The sequence below is a fragment of the Belonocnema kinseyi genome, chromosome 5, assembly GCF_010883055.1.
Source record: "Belonocnema kinseyi isolate 2016_QV_RU_SX_M_011 chromosome 5, B_treatae_v1, whole genome shotgun sequence".
Lineage (NCBI taxonomy): Eukaryota > Metazoa > Arthropoda > Insecta > Hymenoptera > Cynipidae > Belonocnema > Belonocnema kinseyi.
Window position 1 is genome coordinate 123,876,169 of NC_046661.1, and position 23,239 is coordinate 123,899,407.

At 32.8% G+C, this 23,239-nt stretch overlaps 1 protein-coding gene across 2 annotated transcripts in view; it reads right to left on the minus strand.

Annotated features, from left to right (window-relative positions):
* The window catches only part of LOC117172400 (protein charlatan), a 480,082-nt gene that overhangs the window by 202,735 nt on the left and 254,108 nt on the right, over positions 1-23,239 (minus strand). Inside the window, exon 1 of one of the 2 annotated variants that reach the window (XM_033360290.1) lies at positions 6,925-6,958. The exons of the other annotated variant lie outside the window; for it this stretch is intronic. The gene's annotated coding sequence lies outside the window, so the exon portion shown is untranslated. Of the gene's footprint in view, positions 1-6,924; positions 6,959-23,239 lie in introns of those variants that run through there. 2 annotated transcript variants of the gene reach the window in all.

Consider the following 23,239-nt stretch of genomic DNA (forward strand, 5'->3'; position numbering starts at 1 on the left):
ATCTGAAACTTCGCAGATGTATTCAAAAATAGTTAAAGAAGTTATAATAAAAATTTCAGCTTTTTAGCATGGATTTCGTTTCACGCTAAAACCACCTTAAGCGCTAAAGGAAAAGAATTTTTCGAATCATATTTTTTAAAAGTACAAACTCAGAATCCAGATGCCGAAGAAACTGAAGAGAGTGACGAAATGACTAAAAGTAGTTTCTAATCGAATATTGTTTGATTAATTTATTCTTGTTCAATAATATGCATAATATTATATGTTGAATGTTTAATAAGTAAATTATTTTAATGATAATATCTGGAGTTACTGTTGTGCATTTGTTTTGGTAAGATTGACTTGACCTTCACGTCGCTCGCTGCAGCGCGTACGTAGCCGGCCAGACACGTTTTTGGGCAGCGTCAAAATTACCGCTTAGATTTTAAAACATTCATAATTTTTGAACTATTAATCCAATTGATCTAAAACTTTTCAGAAAACTTCTTTGAACCTTAATGAACAACTTTCTCACTGAAAGCTTTCCGTAGCTTAAAATTCGTTCGCTAAACGAGGCGCTTGAAGGTTAAAATTCATGATTTTTGCATTGCCTCAAAAAAAAATTAATAACTTTTTTGTTTATTACAATATTCTCGTTTTTCTTTCTTAGATATTTCAGAAGACTTAAACACGTACTTTGTATTGGGGCAATCGAAAAATAATGAAAATTGGCTAAATTAGCGCGAGTTGAAGTGAAAAAAGATTGGAATTTTTAGTTTTCAAAAAATCCACTTTTTACGAATTATCTTAAAAACTACAAAACCTATAAATTTTTGCAAGGGGAAAAAAAGATACGCCTTGAAATTCTCTACAAGTATCAGTCTTTAAAATTGGAATTAGAAATATTTTCAAAATTGACACTCAGGACAATACTTCTCAGGCTGAATCCGGCCGTGTCCCCTTTTGGTCGCCGGCGGTTCAATTCTATTTTAGAATTTTTTTCTGTAACATTATCACAATATTACTATAAATTAATTTTCTTCCTTTCTATTAAAATTACTGTTACATTCATTAACTAAAATTTTCTTTCTTGTATCTTATTTCTTAATAACTTCAGCACGTGATCTTTTATAATATAATCAAATCTGTATTAAAATTGGCACTTTGTACTCTGAGTCATTGTATGATAGGTTAGTCTATATTGTTGACAGTCACACTTGGACTATTTATGGAGTCATTCTTATGGGAGCAGGACGCAATCACATGCTGCTCTTATAATAATTATTATGTTATTTTTAAACATTATGAGTTAAAATTATTTTATCCGTTTTTGAATGTTTTATTCAAACAATTCTACACCATAAACCATCTTTTTGGACATTTTAATATGGTAACTATAATTTTTCACTTTTGGAACTTAACCTCTGAAATACTTTTAATTTTACTTCTAACTATGACAAATATAAGTAATTCGTACAGAAATTCTACATAAACATTTAATAGAAAATAGTTTCCCTCTTTTTTTAAATTCATTCCAATATAATTTGGATTTCAATAATTGACTCCAAAAATGACGTCATGGAATTTCGTTTTTAATTCGTCAGTTTTTATTACTCTTTTTACATTCTTATCTCATTAAGAGTTGAATAAGTTTCTTATAATTTTAGACTTTTCTAGGATATAAATTGTTACCGATGAGTTCCCCTGATGATGAAAAAAGTGAGTTTTTGAAACGTAGGGAGAAATTTTAAATAAAAACTTGTCCGATAGAGTTTTAAGCAACTTCTGTTGTTATTTTTTATCCTATATTGATATATCTCTGTGATAGTCGAGTCGACCGTCCGAGATGATCAAGACGAATCTCTGAAATGATCGATTAGAAACTTTTATTTTAAACTTCTAGAGATAGTCGCTTAAGCCTTCTAGAATGCTCACATATATTAGACACTCAAATATAGTCAGTCTGCACATCTAGATGGCCAGACTGAACTTCCATTTTTCTCTGTGTAATATATTTCACCTTGCACATACGCAAATCTACATTGATAGTCTGATATCTGCCCTTTTGTGAGTCTAATTCTGCCGGCAACTCATGTTTTATGCATGTACCCAACCTTATCATAATTATCCGATTCCCCTATCATTTCTCTATTAAGTATGGTAATTACAATAACAATTATAACGATAATTAGAAAGGTAATTCTCTGCCCTGTGACAGAAGTGGTCTTTGATTTGTGAAGAAGCTAATCCGCGCGATTCACTGTGGTTATCAGGAGCGAGTAATAATAAAATTCACTTTTCTCCCTTGGACCAGAGTCGGAGGATTAGCTTGGAAAAAGGAACAAGTGCTGTACTCAAGGAACTCACACTTTCACGAGAGAGTATATTTACATACAGACATTATATAGCTACAGGGTGACTCTGTCCATTAAATCTCTTTACTATCTCACTCGCCTTCGCTTTCGCTGTATGCGAGATATTTAAATGAATTCTGTAATTCAGATTTATGCGGGCGATAGCGACTTTTCACAGAGTGAGAGACATGATCGTGGCGAATGAGGGAGACCGGATGCGATTCCAGCAATGAAGTTTCATGTTCAAGAGACGAAAGTCTAGATTATTATAAATTCACATGAGCATTTGAAGAAGGCATGATCATCAGTGTATTTCAAATGAGAGAAAAAAGAAAAAAAATTATTTTTGTAATATTGGATAGTGGCTAGAATTTCTATATATGGACTATATAATTAAATATATTTGACCTTTCGTGATTAAAGTTCATGTTGCCAGGTTAGGAGGGGGGGGGGACTCCTCTGGGGAATCCACAGAAAAATGTAAAAATTCGACGAATTTCTGTAAAAAATACCCATTTGTGAACCACTGTTAAATTCAAGTCTATACCTACCCATGTCAAAAAGATAATTCGGAACAGACTGGGCCTCAGCCAGATTGCTCAATTAATAGTTGGCTCCCGATTTGGCAGCCAAATCACTGCCCGACTGGGCTACTTTCTTGTTTGTAACGGTCAGCCCAACGAATGCCCAGATTGAGGTAACAAGCTTGGGCTTAGTTAGGCAGCACTCGTTATGCCCAATAAAAAAAAGGATACATTGATTGAATTCATCAAGTTGATAATAATAAATATTTTATTATTGATATTTCTTTTTGACAAGGGAAATTAATTAATAATTTTAGATGTTATTGGTTTCGTCTGCTGGTCTTGATCAATATTATTAAAATATTGATTAATCTTAAGATTGTGAAAAAAATGATCTTTAGCTCCGCTGGGATATGAGCCCAGGTCCTTCAAATTACCGATCTGATGCTCTGAAAAAAATTTGTTATTAGTTTTTTTAATTTGACACTTCTTTATGATTTAAGAACTTTTAGTATCCTTTTATTCCTTTTGACCTTCATTTCAGTCTCTTCCAACTGTCAGCTCAGTCCTAAAATCATCTGACGTGGTGTTTTATGCAATATATTTGGTTGAGTACAAATACTCAACTGACTCGGAGAACAAGCACAAGGCGGTCACTTATTTTGTTTATTTCTACTAAAAAAACGAAAGAATATAACCTGAAATCTCACTCCAAAATCTTATGCTAAGCCAAATTCCCTCTTCAAACTTAAGGGCATGTGACAGTTCGTCGTGTGGTAAATTGGGTTCAGTTGCTTCCGCTTTTTTTTCCACAAAAATGAAAATGTTTAAAAAATGAATTCGAAGATGCTTTAAAGTATTATACGGGACGTCCTAAGCTCTTTTTGTAGGGATAAAAAAATAATAATTTTGCTCGATAAAAATTGTATGCATGTGCATTATTTTGAGGTTAGGATCGTTTTTCAACTCTCTGTCATTCCGAGTCTCTGTCGTACCAATGCTGTCGGAAGCACTCAAGAATAATTAGGGGAGAGAATTGTAACACACATAAACTCAAAATACGCACAGGTATATACACACACACACACACACACACACACATCAATATTAGCAAAATTAGAATCTCTTGAATTAACCCACAAAAAAAGACCTAACGATGGTAAAATTGATAATTTTCTAACTATCACATGCCCTTAACAAAACAACCAAAAATAACAAGTAAAGAATTCAATAGGAATAAAGACATTGTAATGCTACTGGCACATAAGGACAAAACAACAGTAATAATACATAAATGTAAAAAACTTTAAAAAGACAAAACAAAAATAAAACCCCTTCTTAAACAAAACACTTCAAAACAAAACCCCTTGTAAAAGACTCTAAACTTGACAAAAAGAACACTATCTAAATTAATACCTACTCATTCCATCTCTCCAAAACTTTACGGATTCTCAAAAATCCACAAAAACAACGGTCCAGTCAGACCGATCGTCAGCGCAATAAACTCACCAACTTAAAACCGCGATTACGCTTGCCCACCAAAGAACTGAATTCTTTCATAGAAAACTGTAACACACGTGCAAAAATATTTCGAATTTATCAAAAAGATACAATCAATAATATTAAATCCTTTGCACATTTTCCCTCCGATCTCATACCTTCGATATAACAGTTTCTCAATAATGCTTAATTTTCTTTCAATAGCAATTCTGCGAACAAACCTCAGAAGCAGCAATGAGATCTCCAATCTCACCTGTAATAGCGAACATCTTTATAGAACACCTCGAAACTAAAATCATCAACTAATTTAAATTTAAACCGGAATTTGGTGCCGTTACGTTGACGATACTTTTGTCATTTGGAGACATGGACTAGATGAGCTGCACAAGTTTTCCGATGTCATCAATCTTATGCATCCTTATATCCAGTTCAGCTTGAAAATGGAATAAAAAGGAAATTTTTCTTTCTTAAACGAACTTGTTTAGAAAAGATCTGATAACAAATTGGGACATGAAGAAATGAAAATACAAAACGACTTTGAAGGAAGCAGGAAACTATTTTATAAAAAAATGAAAGGAAACAAAAGTACAGAATTTGTCAACATGAGAAATAGTAGGCGGGAAATGGTATATGATGCAAACGGAATACTAGAGGCTTTCAGAGACTCTTTTAGAAGACAATTCGGAGATGAAGCTATAGGACACTACAACTGCGATGTTGAACACGATGCGATGGAAAACTAAATTGAAAAAGTCTGTGTCACTGAGGTTAGGGATATAATTAAGAACTTGAAAAACGGTAAGACTGCCGGGGTAGACGGTATTAACGCTGAAATGCTTAAACACGGTGGCGCGTGCTTACCACATAGACTGTGCGAATTGATAAATTTATATTTCGAGATGGGAGACGTCCCAGACGATTGGAAAAAAGCGATTATCGTACCAATATACAAGAGAAAGGGAGATAAAAGCAAGTGCAATAATTACAGAGGAATTAGCTTATTAAGCACCGTAAGTAAAATATATTCAAAAATACTTATTCGTAGGGTAATGAAAATAACAGAAGCAAAAATTTGGGAAGTCCAAAGTGGGCTTATGCCAGGAAGGTCATGTACGGATCAAATATTTAGCTTAAGGCAAATAACAGAAAAAAGTTTGAGAGTAGGAAAAAATGTTTTCTGTGCATTTTTTGACCTAGAAAAAGCTTTTGACAAGGTAGATAGAAGTAAACTTTGGGAAGTCCTGAAAGAGTATGGAGTCAATGGATGGATCCTACAAGCTATAAAAACAATATATACAGGTAGCAAAGCGAGTGTAAGATTGAATGGGAAACTGCGTGACTGTTTCGATATTATTCAAGGAGTTAGACAAGGATGCGTTATGTCTTCATGGTTATTTACATTATTTATGGACAAGTGTTTAAGAATGGCTCTCTTCGACGAAGAGGGTGTGGATCTCGAAACAGTAAGGGTTCGTGGGTTAGCGTTCGCAGATGATAAGGTTGTTATGACAGAGTCTATCGAAGACCGACAAAGAATGCTGAATAAACTAGATGCAAGCATGAAGAGCATGGGACTCAAAATTTAAAGCAAATAAAACAAAAACTATGGTGTTCGAAGGAAAGAGTGAGAAAACACTATGCAATATTTTATTAAATGATGAGAGAATTGAACAAGTTGATAAGTTCGTATACCTTGGTAGCTTATTTACTAGGGACGGGAAGATAGATGAGGAATTAGATAGACGAATAAATGAAGGTAAGAAGGTTATTGGTAGAGCAGGCCCCCGTATCAGAAGTAAAAATATATCAAATAAAGCTAAAATGGCAATACATAATTCTACATTTGTACCGACTGTACTATACGGTAGCGAGACATGGACTTGTCAAGAAAAAGATAAGAGTAAAATGAAAAAATTGACATGAGATTCATGCGCATAATATGCGGGAAAACCCTGATGGACAAAGTAAGTAACAAGATAATTCTAAAAGAATATGGTGCAGAAGAGACGCTAGTAGACACATGGGAAAGAAATCGGTGAAGATGGTTCGGACATGTTGAGAGAATGCCAAATGAACGACTTACGAAACAAGTGTATCAAGGTAAAGTAAATGGCAGCATGCCCAGAGGTAGACCGCGGAAAGAATTGTTAGAATGTGTGAATGAGACCCTAGTTAGAAGAGTCATAAGAAGTCACAGAAACACGAGAGCCTGCATGAAAAAATGCATGGACATAAAAGAAGCTAGAGAAGTATCCCAAGACAGGAAAGTATGGCCTGAAACAAAAGACCTTGGCCACTAATGGACCCAAGTGGGGAACCTTACATCACGACTTCGTGAGGTTCTTCTCTTGGGGTGATTGCTAGAGAGATTGATCAGCAACCTGGGTCGGAGCAGTGTTGCGGAACGAACGTGTTATTTACTTAAATAGCACGAGAATTCTGGATCAATCTGAAAAATCTCTATCCCTTCCACACAATTCTCCTTTCCCCTGCCGAGTGAGTCACGCGAAACCAGAAGGGGAAATGGCTTAATGGTATAATAAAAAAAAAGTTGACAAAAAACTCACCTATACAAACAGATCCTACATGCCTCCTCCAACCACCGCCCATCTGAAAAGCAATCAGCCTTCAACTCCCTTGTATACAGAACTGTCTTCATAACAGATAAAGATAACTTACAAAAGTAATTACAAAACCTTAAACAATTTCTAATGCAGAACGATTAAACAAATTAGCAAATTGATAAAGCAATAAGAAAATACATTTAAAAAACAAGTCAACAAAGCCTACTAAAGAAAGAGGGAGAGACTGAAGGTATCACAGAACAAATCAGAAGAATTCTCAACAAACACAACATGCAAACCATATCTGAACCACCTGCGAAAATAGGACAGCTTCTAAACAACCCAAATAAATAAAAAGGAACAGATAGTACAGTCAGGCTAAACCATATTTTACGCAATCGACACTAGCTGCGCATCATATCGAAACAGTGTGTATCATTTCATTTGACAAAACAACCCTCATCGCAAATACATACAATATTTTTCCAAGAAAACATTTAAAAGTATTTCAATTCTGGCTCCAGTGTATTCCACTTATTAAAGATTCTATAAATTGATCATGGAAAAGTCGGAAAATTTTGTTAATGAAGTTTTTGGGCGACCTTGTAAAAGAAAGTGCTTGCTTCTGCGTACCTTTATCAAGTATATAGGACTACTGGTATTACGAAATTTTCCGTAATACTAGCCCCTAATGACAATATCACTTTTAGATTCTCATTCATGAGAGTGACAATGTCAATGTTCGACACTCATAGAGTTCGAAAATTTCGAATAGATTACAATTTTTTAAAGTCCAGAGCATATGAAAATTAAGTTCTTTTAAAGAGTTTTATAAATTATTGTTAAAGTTTCTGATATATGGCACAAGGATTACAAATTATCTAGTATAATTTTATAATATAATTATATTTTAAACATATTTCGTAACCAACCCCATCCAATTTTACTTTTAATTACAAAAAATTGAAAAAATGAAATCATTTCAAAATTATGCAGTTTTTTGTTCTGAAGCGATCTGTAATTTTTCATCGTGGTTCTTAGTAGATTTTAACAAGGTTTGTGAATTATCTTAATTATATTTCTCAATTGCACAGACATTTAAAATGCCTTAGATAATTAATACGAAGTGTCACATCGTTCCGTATTTTCAGGACTACTCCACCCACTTCTTCAACCTCCCGAATTTTTCGGGGCGACTGAAAGCAGCCTAATTAATAATCAAGTAGATTTGATGCATTACAATAGCTTCAAAATGTAATGAAATGATTTTTAATTTTTTCTTAAAATGACTACTAATTTTCGTAGAGTTTTTTCCGAACCAAACTTTAAACGCACGTAATCAAAACATACATCTTAATGTCTGTGTTTATTTAATTTAAAAAATATATATTTTTTATCTAATTTATATTAAAAGACATATACCTACTTTTTATATTAAATTTCATTTTGTCTACATCATTCTGTATTTAAATAAAACCGTCCGCATAAACTATGTATCGTTTAAATTTATGACTGTATTGCATCGGGAGTTTATATCACAGTTTTTGATTTAAGTTACAATATTAATTCGTCTGATGTAGAGGACTGCAAATGAGAATGGTCTTGTCGGATGATTTTGAAGACGAGGCAAAAATTGATCTTTTAGACACTTTTTGGATTTATTTGTCCACTTGTATTGCTTACAATTTTTTTTCAGTTTCGCATAAGGACGGAAGTGCAACTATATTAGCTTCAATAAGCCAAACGGCGCGCATGTTATCTATTGAAAAAATAGCCTGAAGCCAAAAAAGCAAAAAGATTTGCAAATAGCATACATTTAGTTACTGTAGGCAAAGGACAAAAAGAAAAGAAAAAGTAATTAAAACAAAAACGGCAGACCAAAAGCGGAGAAAGTCATTTTTGCCCCTAAATTTTTGTCTTTTTGAAAATTTTTTTTTTGAATGCCCTTTTGTTTGGAGTGGTTCTTCGTGAAATGCCACATATTAACCGGTTGAATACGCAAGAACAAGTCAATTAGTTCGATAGGTTTTGAGTGATCGTGTTCGTTGCCGCCGTTTGGACGCGGGACGTTTAGGCGCTGAGACATTTAGCCACCGGACATTTAAATGCTGCGCAATTTAGACACTAGATTTTTAGACGCGGGACGTTTAGCCGTCAGGACGTCTAGCCGCCAGCTCGACCAAACGGTTTGAAATTGAATAAATTGAACCTTCATAGTTCGCAGTTTCATTTGATCCCGCACCGACTTATAAGTAGCCGCTTATGGCGGAGTGGGGCATGGCTTACTGGTATTTGTCGTCAAGGTCACATCGGGAGCTTTTGATGGTTAATTTGCTTACTGAGTCGATGTGGAATATGATAAAAGATACCACTGATAAGGTTTAAGTTATTCGATGTCTAATTGTGACTGTACACCATAGAAGTATCCAAACGTGATATCAAGAAAAGATATCATGAAGGAACTCAGTTTATTTTTAACAAGATGAGTGCGAATGGTAATTTACACTGTAGAAAGACCCTACTATTCATTTAACTATTGCTGTTCAAAATTTGTGGATAAAATCCATTATTTTATTGCTTTCAATGTTTTAAAGAAATAATTTTCAGTTACCTTTCCTAGCTTTTCTCGGTTTTCTTATTACACACATTTTTTTATTTATTGTAGTTAAAGTTCTCAGAAGAAAGTTTTTTGCATATTGTAATAAATCCAAATAAACTGCTCTAAAAAGTAACCCACTTTTTCCTAGTTTCTTCTACATTCATAATTGATACGCAAATAACATTAAATGGCTCGGCGCCTAACAGTCCCGGCGGGTAAACGAACTGGCGTCTAAAGTCTAAAGTGTCTAAACGTCCCGCGCCTGAATGTCCTGCGCCTAAACGTCCCGTGCCCAAACGACGGCGTCCAGACGGCAGAGCCTAAACGTCCTGTTCCCCGCTGCATGACTCTATAGCAGGGCTCTTTGACAAGAGGAAATTCGGTAAAAAATACTTATTTACAAAATGTCTCGTTTCCGCCACCACGAATCTCTACTCTGCTATAGGAGTGAGACGAAATTTTTCAGCGTAGTGGTGGACACGAGACATCTTGCAAATGAGTATTTGAGGCCAAATTGCCCCTCGCTGAAGAGCCCTGCTCTATATCATAAAAGAAGCTCGGAAATACCACAAAGACTCAAGAAGACTATTCTGAAGACCCAACACTATACTGTTAGAATTTTTTTTTTAATCGATTTTTTCTTCCTTCTACACCCGACGATGCCCTCAAGCAGACTATAGCCCTTAGAAGTGATCTCATTCAAAATTATTTAAACTCCGAAATATTTATTTTAATTAGGAAACATTAAGGTTATTTACTTAACTCATTTGTTACTTCTGTAAGGAAAGAGGTAAATAAGTACTACTACTACCTTTTTTGCTCTGACTATGCACAGAATTCAACCGAGTTCAGTGAAGTGTTGGTGCTTCGGACAGAAAAACGAGAGAGAAGGATAAGGTATACAAAGTCTTTATCGAACATGTTTGCTCGCCAAGATTTCCTCAAGAGCTTCGAATGCCATTTATTGTATACCTACTGACTGGCAAAAACCGGTAAAATTCAATGAGAGCTCGACAGTGCAATAAAACTCGTGAAATGTATCGCGTACTTTGCACATAAATGGGACACTCGACGTATAATGTCTTCCAGCCTGGAACCTCTGCGGTTATTAGAAGAAGTCGGTATAAAAGGCGCTGAAAAAAATCCAGATTTTTGGCCAATCAATTTTTTCCCTAAAGAAGCAATATTTAAATTCTAAGAAATCATGACTTGAGTTATCAACCTACTTATCAAGTAAACAAATAATGATATTTATTCGATATTGGTCCTCGATCATTCATAGATTTTTTTTTAGTTTTTTTTTGCCGTTTTTTTCTTGTATTAATAAACATGACTTCTCATAAATCAGTTTCCAGCGCGGATAAAAAAATCCAGGACTTTTCTAGTATTTTCAGGACGCAAATAATACGTTTTTCCCGGTATGTTTTTAAAGTCAAAAAAAACCTATCACAAAACCTTATTTTATGGCAAAAAAACCGTTTTCGGTGTTTGTTTATTTTATCAAGGTAAAAAATAATACAGTTGACAATATTTAGCAGTTTATTATTTCTTTAACTTTAACAACAATTTGATGACATTTTTTAATACAATTATTTTGTGCTCTTGATATAATCGAAGCCAGTTCAATTAAGTATGTAATGAGTTTTTTTTTATTAGAATTGGTTGATATTTGACTGAGTGATAGAACTTTAAGCCATTTTAATTTTCAAGAACATTATTAACTTTGCAACTAAATCTTTTAAACTTGAAGTGAATTTTTAAATTTTTTACTTACAAAGATTAATTTTCTACCCAATAATTGAATTTTTAACCAAAAAGATTAACCTTCAACCAAAAATAGTTGCATCTTCATTCAAATAATTGCATTTTTTAGAATAATAGTAGAATTTTTCATAAAAAGCTGATTTCTCAAGAAAAACTTAAATAATCATTTATAATATTGCACGTTAACTTTCGCGTTTGGGCCAAGATGAATAATTCAATTAATTTTTAGCCGATATTTTAACAACACCAAAAAAGGAATTTTCAACAAAATATAAAAATTATCAATCAAAGAGTTGAACTTTCAAAACAAAAAATTAAATTTTCAACATAAAATTTACATTTTTTACCAAATGGTTGAATCTTCAACATCATTTTCAATATCGGTATAAAAAAAAGATAAATTTTGAGAAAAAGCAAAGAAGAATTTTCAACCAAAATAATGAATCTTCAGCCAAGAAAATTATGTTTTAAGATAGTGGTTCAAATTGAAATTTTTTCATCAAAATCCTTGACTTTTCCCTTAATTCTAGGTTTTCCCTGACCTACAATAACACTTTACAACTAGAGTCAAATTTGAAGTAATTCTAATCAATAAAAACACGCGGAATTGACTGAAACAAAATATTAGATATCAAAAAATGTTATTAAATTGTTCTTTAAGTTGAAAAAAATAGCAATTAGACGAGAAAACTACCAAAAAACGATTCAGCAGTCTTTTTTCATTCAGGAGAGAGTTAGTTTAAAAACATATTTTTTCTTTTAAAGAATAAAAATTCCAGGACTAAAAGAAAAGTTGAAGGACTTTTCCATGTCTTCCCAGGTAAAAAATAATTCCAAAACTTTTCCAGATTTTCAAAGATTTCATGGACGCTAGAAAACCTGCATAAATATTTAAGAACAAATAATGAAAGCATTCTTATTTTTAATTCAGCATCGACCAAAAATTTCTTCCTAAATTTTTGCACGGAATAAATTTTAGAGCAGCTGATGCTAAATATATGGTAAAAATCACATTGGGACAGGCAATCTTTATTTTCTTTTATGTCGTAGATATAGTTGTTTGTAACACCAATTTTAAAGACAAATAACGCAGAGTCATGTTATGTTTCGGAAAGCAAAAGAAAAAAACTCATAAATTATTGCACAAAATTAACATCTTGCTGTCATTCTTCTGTAACTAAAAGCTTAAGAATGACTCTGTACAAATTTAGGATAGAACCCCATTGAATTTTGTACAAGGAAAGTGAGAAGAACGGCCCTGTTGAATAATGAAATATCTGAGTTGAAGGGTAGCATGCCATTAGAGCCTAACCCATATTTTCACGATTTTCCAGGAGAAAAAGAACTGCCTCAAAAACAAAATTTTCAATTAAAAAAAAAACTTTTGAAATAAATTCATGTGGAATTGAACCCAAGAAAGTCCTACTGGCCAATTTTATTAGTTTCCAAGAAAATATAAACAGATTTTTTTTTCTTGATGGGCATGTTTTTCCAAATTTGGATGGTGATAAGAAGTTCAATTGTTAATTCATAAATCAAGTGAAAATTGACTTTCCAGCCATTGAGTTGCTCAAACGATACACAAAAGATTTGATAAAAAATATAACTCGGTTGCAATAAAATGGAGGGGAAGTTCTTTTTTCACTTAAGGTGCCCGTTTTATCAACTGTGGACTGGTGACCAAATATAAAAATTTTAATTTAAAAACAGGAGGAATTTACTTTCTAGCTATCGAGATACTAAATCAATACAAAAAAGTTTGATTCAAAAATATTATTGGGTCTCGAAAAAATAATTGAGGAAGTTTTTTCTCTGTCGACGGCACGTTCTTTCAACTTCAAACGATAATGAAAAATCAAATTTTTATTTTTTTTAAATAGTGACAATTTACTTTTGGCTAACAAAATTTGTCAGCTAACATCAGCGATTCAGCTTGAGGCCAGTGCGCATACGCATGCGCAAATTCACAGTTAGGGCGTTGTGAACTGTTTAAAAACAAAAATTAAGAAATATGATTGTAGAAAAATCCTTTAGCCAGTGTGTGTATTGGAATTGTTTTCAGCTAATGATCTCTTTCTTTTAATTTTTAGGTTAGGCTCTTATGGTATGCTACTTTGTAGAAAAAGCCCGTTGGTTTACCCTGTGGGCGTGCTTAGGGGGCGCGGTTTTGGATAGTGGGCTGGAGAGGATGTCAATAATTAGTGAGCGTTGATAGTGGGCCTGAATGTTCTATATTGTCGTGGCCAAATCTGGTAAGTCGAAATTTGTATACATACAAAGTGTCAAGTAGGAGTGGTTAGTGCATTTTGTTAGTAAGCGTATTTATACCTAATTTTAAATAAATTCTGAGCAGGTTCGTTGAATAGGTGTGAATAGTGCGAGTGGACAGTGGAATACACCGAGGGAAGTCAATAGTTTAAGATACTAATGGTCATGCAAGTAGGCGTTTTTACTTTTCAGGAAGGTTTTTAAGGGAGTTTCAATATGTTGAGTGAGAGGTAGGTGGGAATGGTTAGTAAGTTTGAGTGTCTACTGGGTGTGCCTAGTGGGCTCAATTAGGTTTCACTAATGAAGTATCTAGTCCGCGAATGAAAGTAATTGGGCCCAGTTATTATATGTGACTTGTAGACGTGTTTTTAGATAAGTTAGTGGTCGTATCTATTAGGTTTCTTTATTTGTTGTGATTATTGTATTCGGTACGTGAAAATTTATAAATGAGGGCCTACTTTACCTGATAGGTAGGAGTGATAAGGATACGTTATTATTGGGGGTGACGGCGCCCAGTGGCTAATAGCGAGGAAACTTTATGTATTTAGTTGTCACTTTATGTATTTAGTTGTTAGTTATCATCGATAATTTCAAGAGAATTCCTATGAGACAGTACTGCAGGACGTAAGCAGGGCACTTCATGATGATGATTGTTAAGTGCATGAATGATGGTAGTGGTTAGTAAGTAGGAGTGCCTAATGGGTGTGACTGTTTGGCTCAGTTGGGGTTTTCGGACGTAATGTCTAATAGGCGTAGTCACTGGGAGTTTCTGGAGTAATGATCAGTAGGAGTGGTAAATAAGTGTGAATACTGGGCGTGGTTGCTATTCTTTAAAGACTCTCGGTGGGCGTTGTTATTCTGAGATTGCTATTAGAAAAACTTAATAGGCGTGTACAGAACGTGATATCAAGGGGAGTGGTTGTAGGTCTTCAGAAGTAATGAACAACTAAAAATTCTTTCAATTTGAATATTATTGCTTAAATTAGAAGAGAAGTACAGATAGCGAAGGAATTACGAAAATAAAAGAAAAGGGGGTGATGGTGAGAGCTCGCGCATAGGCGTTTTCTATAAGCAAATTGCGACTGCCCCCAGGGGCCCTGACAGCTTTGTGGGCGCTTTTACATTATTAATTATGATCAGGCACGCGAGACGATTCGTACTCGATGTTTCTGAGAAACCAAGCTACCGCCTCGTAATTTCTCCAATATCGGCTGCTCATACGTGTATTGTGAGAATACATATTATACGCTATGCAGTACCCGCTCGGGATACAGTGATGCCGAACTCGGATTTATCGCAGGTCGACCAGCCTGGATGGGAACAAGGGAGCCCGCTTTGGACTTAAGACACGCGATTTACAACCAGGACTATGGAATTTCGATCAGCAGGAGCTCCTTCATCAAAGGGTAGAAGCCTGATAATGGTAATGATATTGTAATTAATATACACATTAAACATGCAAAACAAAAACAAAGAAAGCGTATCTTAAACACTAACTGCAGCTGAACCAATCATCACGCTTAATAATTCAAATTTATTTTATTTTCCACCCACTTCGAGTGATATTTCCCTCTTCTTCGAGTGAGAATTCGCTCGAATGAGTTGAGTGGGAAATGCACTCGAACGAAAAGTGGAATTTCACCCAAATCAGAGAAGCAGGGTTTTCACTTTTTCTCGAGTCATATTCCACCCGATTCGAGTGCGATTTCACTCGAGAAAATTTAGAGAGTACATCCAAAATCTAAAGCATTTCTGACTAACAATTTCAAAGCGCTACATTCTTGAGAATTTTCCTCTGTTCTTGTCTCTTCTGTTCATCTCTATTATGAACAAATAATGTGCAATATATCAAATCGAACTCGCAAAGAATTTTTCAGAGAAATTATGAAGCAGAAGTTACCTTTGGACATGGGCATTTCTACTGAAAAAGAATGCGAAAACACGTCCCTGTGTTACTATCTTAGACACATTTGTTTTGTCTCTTTTAGATCTTTTTCTTCCCTACTTCGATTGCCATCCTCTTATCGTTGCCTGGCTGTTTATCCAGAGACATTTAGTCGTGAGTGCATACAACATACACGTTGGCTACCAGGTCCTGAGCGTTACGCCCTTGGCGCTTGCCAGTTACAGGATAATATTTCCCGTAACTGTATCGCTGATTTACGAGTCCGCTATGGCTAATCGCGAAACAGCAGAAAGCCATAGATGCTAGCTAGAATCTAGAATTATATTCAAGAGCTAAAGAATGAGACTCACTTACACTGGCATCGCTCATTATTGGCCCCGGGCGTGAAATCGAACCAATTGCTCTGACAAATGCGCGTGCCACGGCACGGCTAATTCCAATCTAAGAAATTATTGATGACGCCACCCCCTGTGCTTACCTACAAATAAGACTCTTTACACGCGTATCTGCTTGTTTATAGGATCATGAATTAAATCCTTTTTCTTTTGCAGGACAATTATTTTTTACATATAAATTTTCATGTCAAAATGCAAACATTTTTACTACAAGGTATCATTTCTTTGATGAAGAAGCGCTACCAAAATCCGACTTTTTCAGATTGTTAAATAATATTGGTCACGCAATGATATGTTCTAGCTAATTTTTTAAATTTTGACTGATCAAACCAACTTTTTTTTGAAGATCTATTAGAAGAAATTTAAGTTGGTGTCATATCTTTAATACTATTTATAAAAATATTGGAACTACTGGGAATGGTTAAACTGCAAGACGCCACCTGGTGACGAAAATATGAACTAGGAAGAATAGGTACGATTTTAAAGATGCATTTTAATTTGCGCATAAAAGTGTTTTAACTAGATATTTTTTTAAGTTTAACGTATTTCTTAGATACTAAAAATAAGTCTTTTTCGGAAACAAAGGATTTAGACGTAATTTACTTCTTACACAGCGAAAAACACATTTTTTGCACAAAGTATTTTTCGATCAAAAAAATTTTATGTACTATTTATTGCGATTTTTAACATATTATAAACTTAAATGGACTTACTTTGAATCTTTTTTTTTTGTTAAAAATGACACATTTTTTAAGAGCTGTGATGTTATCAATTACGTAATTATGGATGCTAGATGAATTATTATATAAAAAGTATAATTTAAAGATTTATTAGATGAGAAAAACAGAAATGAGCTGTTGTAAATTCTTAAAAATAAAACATTACGTTTTTTGAAATATTTTAACTGATTAGATAAAACTGTTATCGATTCTGCTATGAAATGTTACAATTTTCTCTATTTTCAGAAAGTGTTTAGTCTGTACACTTTCAAATTTACCGCCACGTATATTGCCTCCTGCGTAGGCGCCTGGGTAGAACTCAGTAATTTTTAGTTTTGCACTTCGAACCAGGATACACATTGCACTCACGTCGTGTCATTTCCTCGAAATTTGAAAATAAAATCGAGATCCGTAATTAAAATCAACCATATTTCAGTACTCAGTTTGAAACCCCCACTCAGTTCGCGGATAATTATTATTTCTAATTCAACTATACTGTTGTGAATACCTTTTTTTCTTTCTTCCTTCCTAACCTAAAATCACCACGCGGTTTGCAGCTTGAAACAATTGCTGCGAGATTCTATTATCTGTGTTTGAAATTCTACTCCAATTTCCTCGCCAAAATATGTTAACTTGATTTGACCTTTAAAGGTCACCGTGTTCTTTACGATGAGCCTTCAAAGACATAAAAGTTACAAATTTCTGGTCTGAAGCAATATTTTTTACCGCTTTTTGGCCGGATTATCCAACCGGATCCCGGCCAGTATTCAAGCCAGAATCCGACTAGTTAACCGTGATGTTTTTAGCCGGATCCCGACCGGATTCCCCGACCAACGCCCGGCTTAAACTGGGGCTATCCGGCCGGGCCGGATAGCATTGAAACTTATATGAAATAATAAAATAATTATTCATTTTGTTTTTTAAAACTTTTTTTGACAAAAATATGTTTTTCACTTTATATAAGACGGAAATTCCATCAAGAACGATTTGTTTTGGATAAAGATATGTTTTTAGTATTCAATCATTCTTTTAAACTTAATAAAACAATTGTTTTTGAAACACTTTTATGCAAACATTCAAATAAATCTTTAAAATTGTACCTACTCTTTCTGATTCCAGTTTTCGGCACCAGGTGAGAAAATGGTCGACCATCATTTTAGCAAACCAAGTTTGCTAAAATCTAGGACGTATTTTAAAAAGGCAAATTCTGAAGTTTTTTACATAAATCATCTACAGATTTTTTAAGCACTTTTCTAAACATTTATTATCAAATGAAATACGCTATGATTCTTTTATCCTCGATTCAGGAGATCAAGTTTAGGATATGAACAAAAACATCTTTATTTTTCATAATAAAATTGCAACAATATCTTGCCTAAAAGTTGTTATTTCCATGGAAGTTAATTTTTAAGTTATACTATATGTACCTAATTTTTATAAATTTTTATAGATCAGATATTAACAATTCAATCCTTTTGGACTGTTGTACTTTTAGAGTTTTTAATTCAAATACTTGTAAGTTATTAGGATATTTCCTTAATAGATTGTTGTTTCTAACATAAAATATTCTACCTACAAAATTGTCAAATTTGTATAAAATATACCTTATTGTCAACTCGGATGCCCTATAGCCACCTTAAAATATTTTAACTCAAAGGCTATTTTTTTAGATGGCTAAGAAATAAAATATTTTTAGCTATCTAATACATAAAATATAAATTGCCATTCATGTAGGCATTGCTGTAAAGCAAGTCACGCTTAACCAACAAATAACGAGATGGTATTTTTGGCTCATTGTAATAATTTTAAGCAAATACTGGTGTACCCCATGCTGACTGCGCAAGCAACGTGCCTTCCTATGGAACAATCAAACTTACGTTGCAGAAGGATTTCCTTATCATGTGGGACGCGATTATAGCAAAATATGAAAATGCAAAATTCCTAATTTGTTCAAAAAAGGATGATAATTTTTGTCAGTATAAAAATTACACACTAAAAATGTTCACCTGACAGCAGACCTGGAGAACTTTCCTCCTTCTATTCATATCTAATAGATTTTAGGAGTAAATATAGTTGGGTAATTAATATTAGGATTTAGTTAGTTAAGCTACAAGGTAGAGCTGCGAATATTTTCAAAAACATTTGTCAGTCACCGATTTGAGTTCTCTATCAGTAACTCGATCCTGTAAAAATGAATATCGTTATTAACGCTTTATTCCCCTCATTAGTAGTTTTCGGGATTTCTATTCGTAAGTTTAATATAAAATAATATTTAAAAATAAATATTGCATGTTCCCATTATATCTTTCTAAATGTGAATTTGATAAAAATGACAAATTTCAAAGCAAAGACACAATCATTCATTTAGTTATTTATCATTTAATTAAAGCAATTTCTACGATTATGGGGACTGCTATTTTTTGACATTTGCTAAAATTCTCTTCATCTTTATAAAACAAAGTCTGAAATTCTTTGTGAAAAGATACCTGAACATATAGAAATCATAATAAAAAATCAACTCAAGCGAAGTTATCATAAAGAAGTGTAATATGCCTAATTTCTCATAGGCCCCCAAAATCTGATAATGAAAAGCTGAAATTGGTGAGCCTCAAAGAACTTTAACCAAAAAAATACATTACTGGAACTTCCTTCGCAGAATATTATTCTGACGTATTATGCGCGTATTTTGGGTGAAAAAGAATGAAACAATGTTAAAGGTTTTTTTTTAATTTGAAGTTTTTCTAATTAAAAAAAAAATAATACTAAAAATTTCTGATTACTTAGTGGTGTATATGGAAAATAGAGAAAAAAAACGGTTCCACAAGAAATATATTAAAATAATAATTATCGCATTTGCAAAGGGAATCTACAATATTGCTTTAGTGCGTAAGTTATGTTAAAATAACAATATGGCTGAACATATTTTTGCAACACTTTTTCCACGGATCCGCAAAATGTTGTGGACACACTATTTTTATCACCGGATCATCTCAGGTTATAATTCAATTAAGATCGAGTAATTTTAACGAAAAATTGAAAAAAGAAAAGTTTGTAATTTGAAAAACAAATTGTAATGGGAGTTTTCTTTGTTTTGCAATATACAAAATATACAATATATATGCAATATACAATATCGAGGAATTAATGGTGATTTCTATGTAGATTTCATAGAGGATTCCAAAAAAACTCAAAACAATTTATAAGAAAATTCATAGACTCACAAAAAAGTTATGAAAATCAATTGCCGGGAACTAATAGTGCACAAAAGTACACTTTTGCTCTTCAACACGCCAACATGCTCGAAAAGCAGTACATTCTTTAGGATCGCTCTACAAGCATGATAAAACGGCTGAAATTCTTCGTGTAGTATAAAAAATATATATTTTTAATTGTTTAATGCGATGCTTAAATTATTAGTTTCAGGAATCAGAACAATTCTTCAGATAAATAACGATTCTTTCACAAGTACAAAAATTTCACAGATCTCCATTTTCTTGTTACTGATATTTTTTCCATGGTGATATTTTTATTTCAACTCCTTCTTAATGGCTTCTTTAGAAATTTATATAATGGCCTAAAACTACCCGACGAATGTGCAATAAGGTTTTTACCGAATATAAGTCTTAATTACTACTTTTCCCCCATTCTGCTTGCTCAGAGAGGAAGTTTTGTAATGCTAACAATACGATCCAATACAATATTATAAACAATTGTCCGTGTGCGTGTTTTTGTATGGATCTCACACGTTTTGTGAACACGATGGCAGATAAATTTATTAAATTTGAAGAGCTTCTTTTCGCCACTAATATCTTGAAACTGGACAAAGGGTTTCTAAAAAAATTTATTACATTTTTTTAACTCTTTATAAGATTTTTAAAATCGTTTTTTTATGATATAACTTTTTTTCATCAACGTCATTCAAAGTTGATACAAGAATATAAAATATTCCTTGGTTCGAGATGAATCCATTGACCTATAATATTACTAAATTTCACAGGCCTCACAGGCCTTATGGGATAAAATATAAGGACCAAAGGGTACTTTTTGAGAGTCTCCTAGGGTACTTTTTTCGCGCTTAAAGGGTAACAAATTTAGATTAAATTCATTAGATTACAAAAAAACTCAAGTTAAATTCAAAAGAATTTAAATGAATTGGAAAATTCCATTGAAATAAAAAAACTCCACTGATGTCCGTAAACTGGGAATAAGTTTCAAGGAATTCAAGATAAACGAAAATAATTTGATGATGTTCATCAAACTTCAAATGAATTGATAACAATTCAAAAATATGAAGGAAAACACTTAATTGGATTCAGAACGTTTGAAATGAGCTTAAAAAATTCAAGGGAATTCAGAAGAATTTAATAAAATGCCTAAAAATTCAAGATGAGGTTAAAAGAATTTGGGGCCAATTACATAACAATTTAAAAAAAAGTTGTAATGCATTGAATCAAATAAAATTGAATGAATTAAAAAATTAAAAAGAATTCCAAAAAATTAAAATAAGAATTCAGGGTGAAACAAAAAAATTGTAATGTCTTCAAATCTTTGAAAACCTACTAATTTTTAACCCGACAAACGATTAATGACTACAAAAAAATTCAAATTAAATACACAATATTTTAAATGCATTATAAAAAATATTTAAAATTGAAAAAAATCCATTGATCAAGTGAATTCGACAATTCAAACATGAAAAATTCACTGAATCGAGAAAGTTGGAAATGAGTTTACAAAAATTAAAGAAAATTTAAAAGAATTTAATGAAATTCCTAAGAATTTAAAGTAAATAAAAAGATAAATTGGTAAGGATTCAGGGGAAAATCCAAATAAGTGCAAAAAATATTTAAAAATCTCTTGAAATCTTTGAATCCCTACTTCTTACGGTATAGCTTGGGAGCTTTAAAAATCTCTTGAACTCATTTAAATTCTTACGGAATCTTATAAATTGACTTAGAATCTTTTAAAATACCTTAAAACCTCACATATCCTGTAAAATCCTTCCATTTCTTCCAAAATTCTAGGAAATTTTTTAAAACCACATGCAAATTTTTCTAAATTCCTTTCAAATTATTAAAGCCCTTGAAAATCTCTTTAAATTGTTAAAAGCTCTTAAGAATTCCTAGAAACCTTTTGAAATATCCGAAACCATTTCAAATCCTTTAAAATCTTTTGAAAGCCCTTGAAATTTTTTAGAGCTCTTCAAAATGCCTAAGTATTAAAAAAAAAATTAAAATATCTCAAACCATTTTATCAATTGATTCTCTGGATCAATGAAATGAAAACTTTTAAATATTAAAAATAATTACAAATAATTTAAAGTAATTCAGTTTAAATTAACAGAATGCAGGGTGAATTTCAAAAAGTAATTTGAAACATCTTCAAATCTTTGAAATCATAAAAAATCCACGCTTCTCGTGAAGAAATTTATTGAAATACTCTAAAATATTATATAATCCTGTGAAATATTATGATATTTCCTCAAATCTGAGAATTACGGATACTTCAGAAATAGGTATCGATCTAAATTGAATAATGATTAACCCATGAGTTAATTTATTGAAAGAAAAGTGACATTATTCAAAGTAAAAGTATGGGCTGCACATAGGGTGCCATAGGGACTAAATCTTAAAAATATTACGAAGTTATCGTAATTTGTATATTTTTAAAATAGACTATCACAGTAAAAACGTGTTCATCCGATTCGAGATGTATCGATTGACCTATAATATTCATACATTTTATTGAAGAGTAAGGATGCTATGGTAATGCATATAATATTTGAATACACGGTTCTTTATAGTATAATTTTTTCTATTAACATCATTCAAAATTGATGCAATAACGGAAAAGGTTCCATGATTGAAGGCAAATCGATTGACCTACAATATTAATACACTTTATTGAAGAGTCCCGTGCAGAAATTGCCCAACTTATTCCCGAGTTCCCACCTCGGCCCGATCAGATTTTCCACATGTGGCCCTAAGGGGGCAGATGATGTGGCTCGCGTCAGAACCACGTCGGGTCGGGTTAGGATAGACAAGATTATGTCAAGTTCTCTGCTATCGTCGTGATATTGTTTTTCTTTCATACAACTTAAAATACCAAAAGCAAATAGTACATTGCGAGTTCGGAATCATAGAATTGTTGATGAGATTTCTTATATCCGCAATGTAGGCAAAGGTAAGCTTTAATTCTCTAGAATCAACATCACAATTCATTTTTAGCTTCTGAAGATTTCCAGTAATGTATTCGAGAAAGCGTAGTCATTTTGAGCGCATTTACTATCTATGTAAATAAAAAAATGTTTTCCAGCTTTTTAGAATTTTATATTTTGTTGCTGATATTCTGAAAATAGAGATCACCTTATATCAAATGTATGAATTTCCGGATTATCAACATAATAAGTTAAATGCTTTTTATATTTTCTCGAACATAACCTCATTTTTTAAATCTCACTCTACGTGCTCCATGAGCATTAGTCAAATAAAAATCACTCCAAAAGAATATTCAGAAGATTAAAAAATATTTATAATTAAAATTTATTTTTGTGTGTGTAACAATTCTAAATTTGAACATTGTTTGTAAAAGAATAATAGTTTTCTTCAAAATGCAAACTCTTATCGATAAATTCAAGCAATACAAACAGATAATGTAATTTAGTATA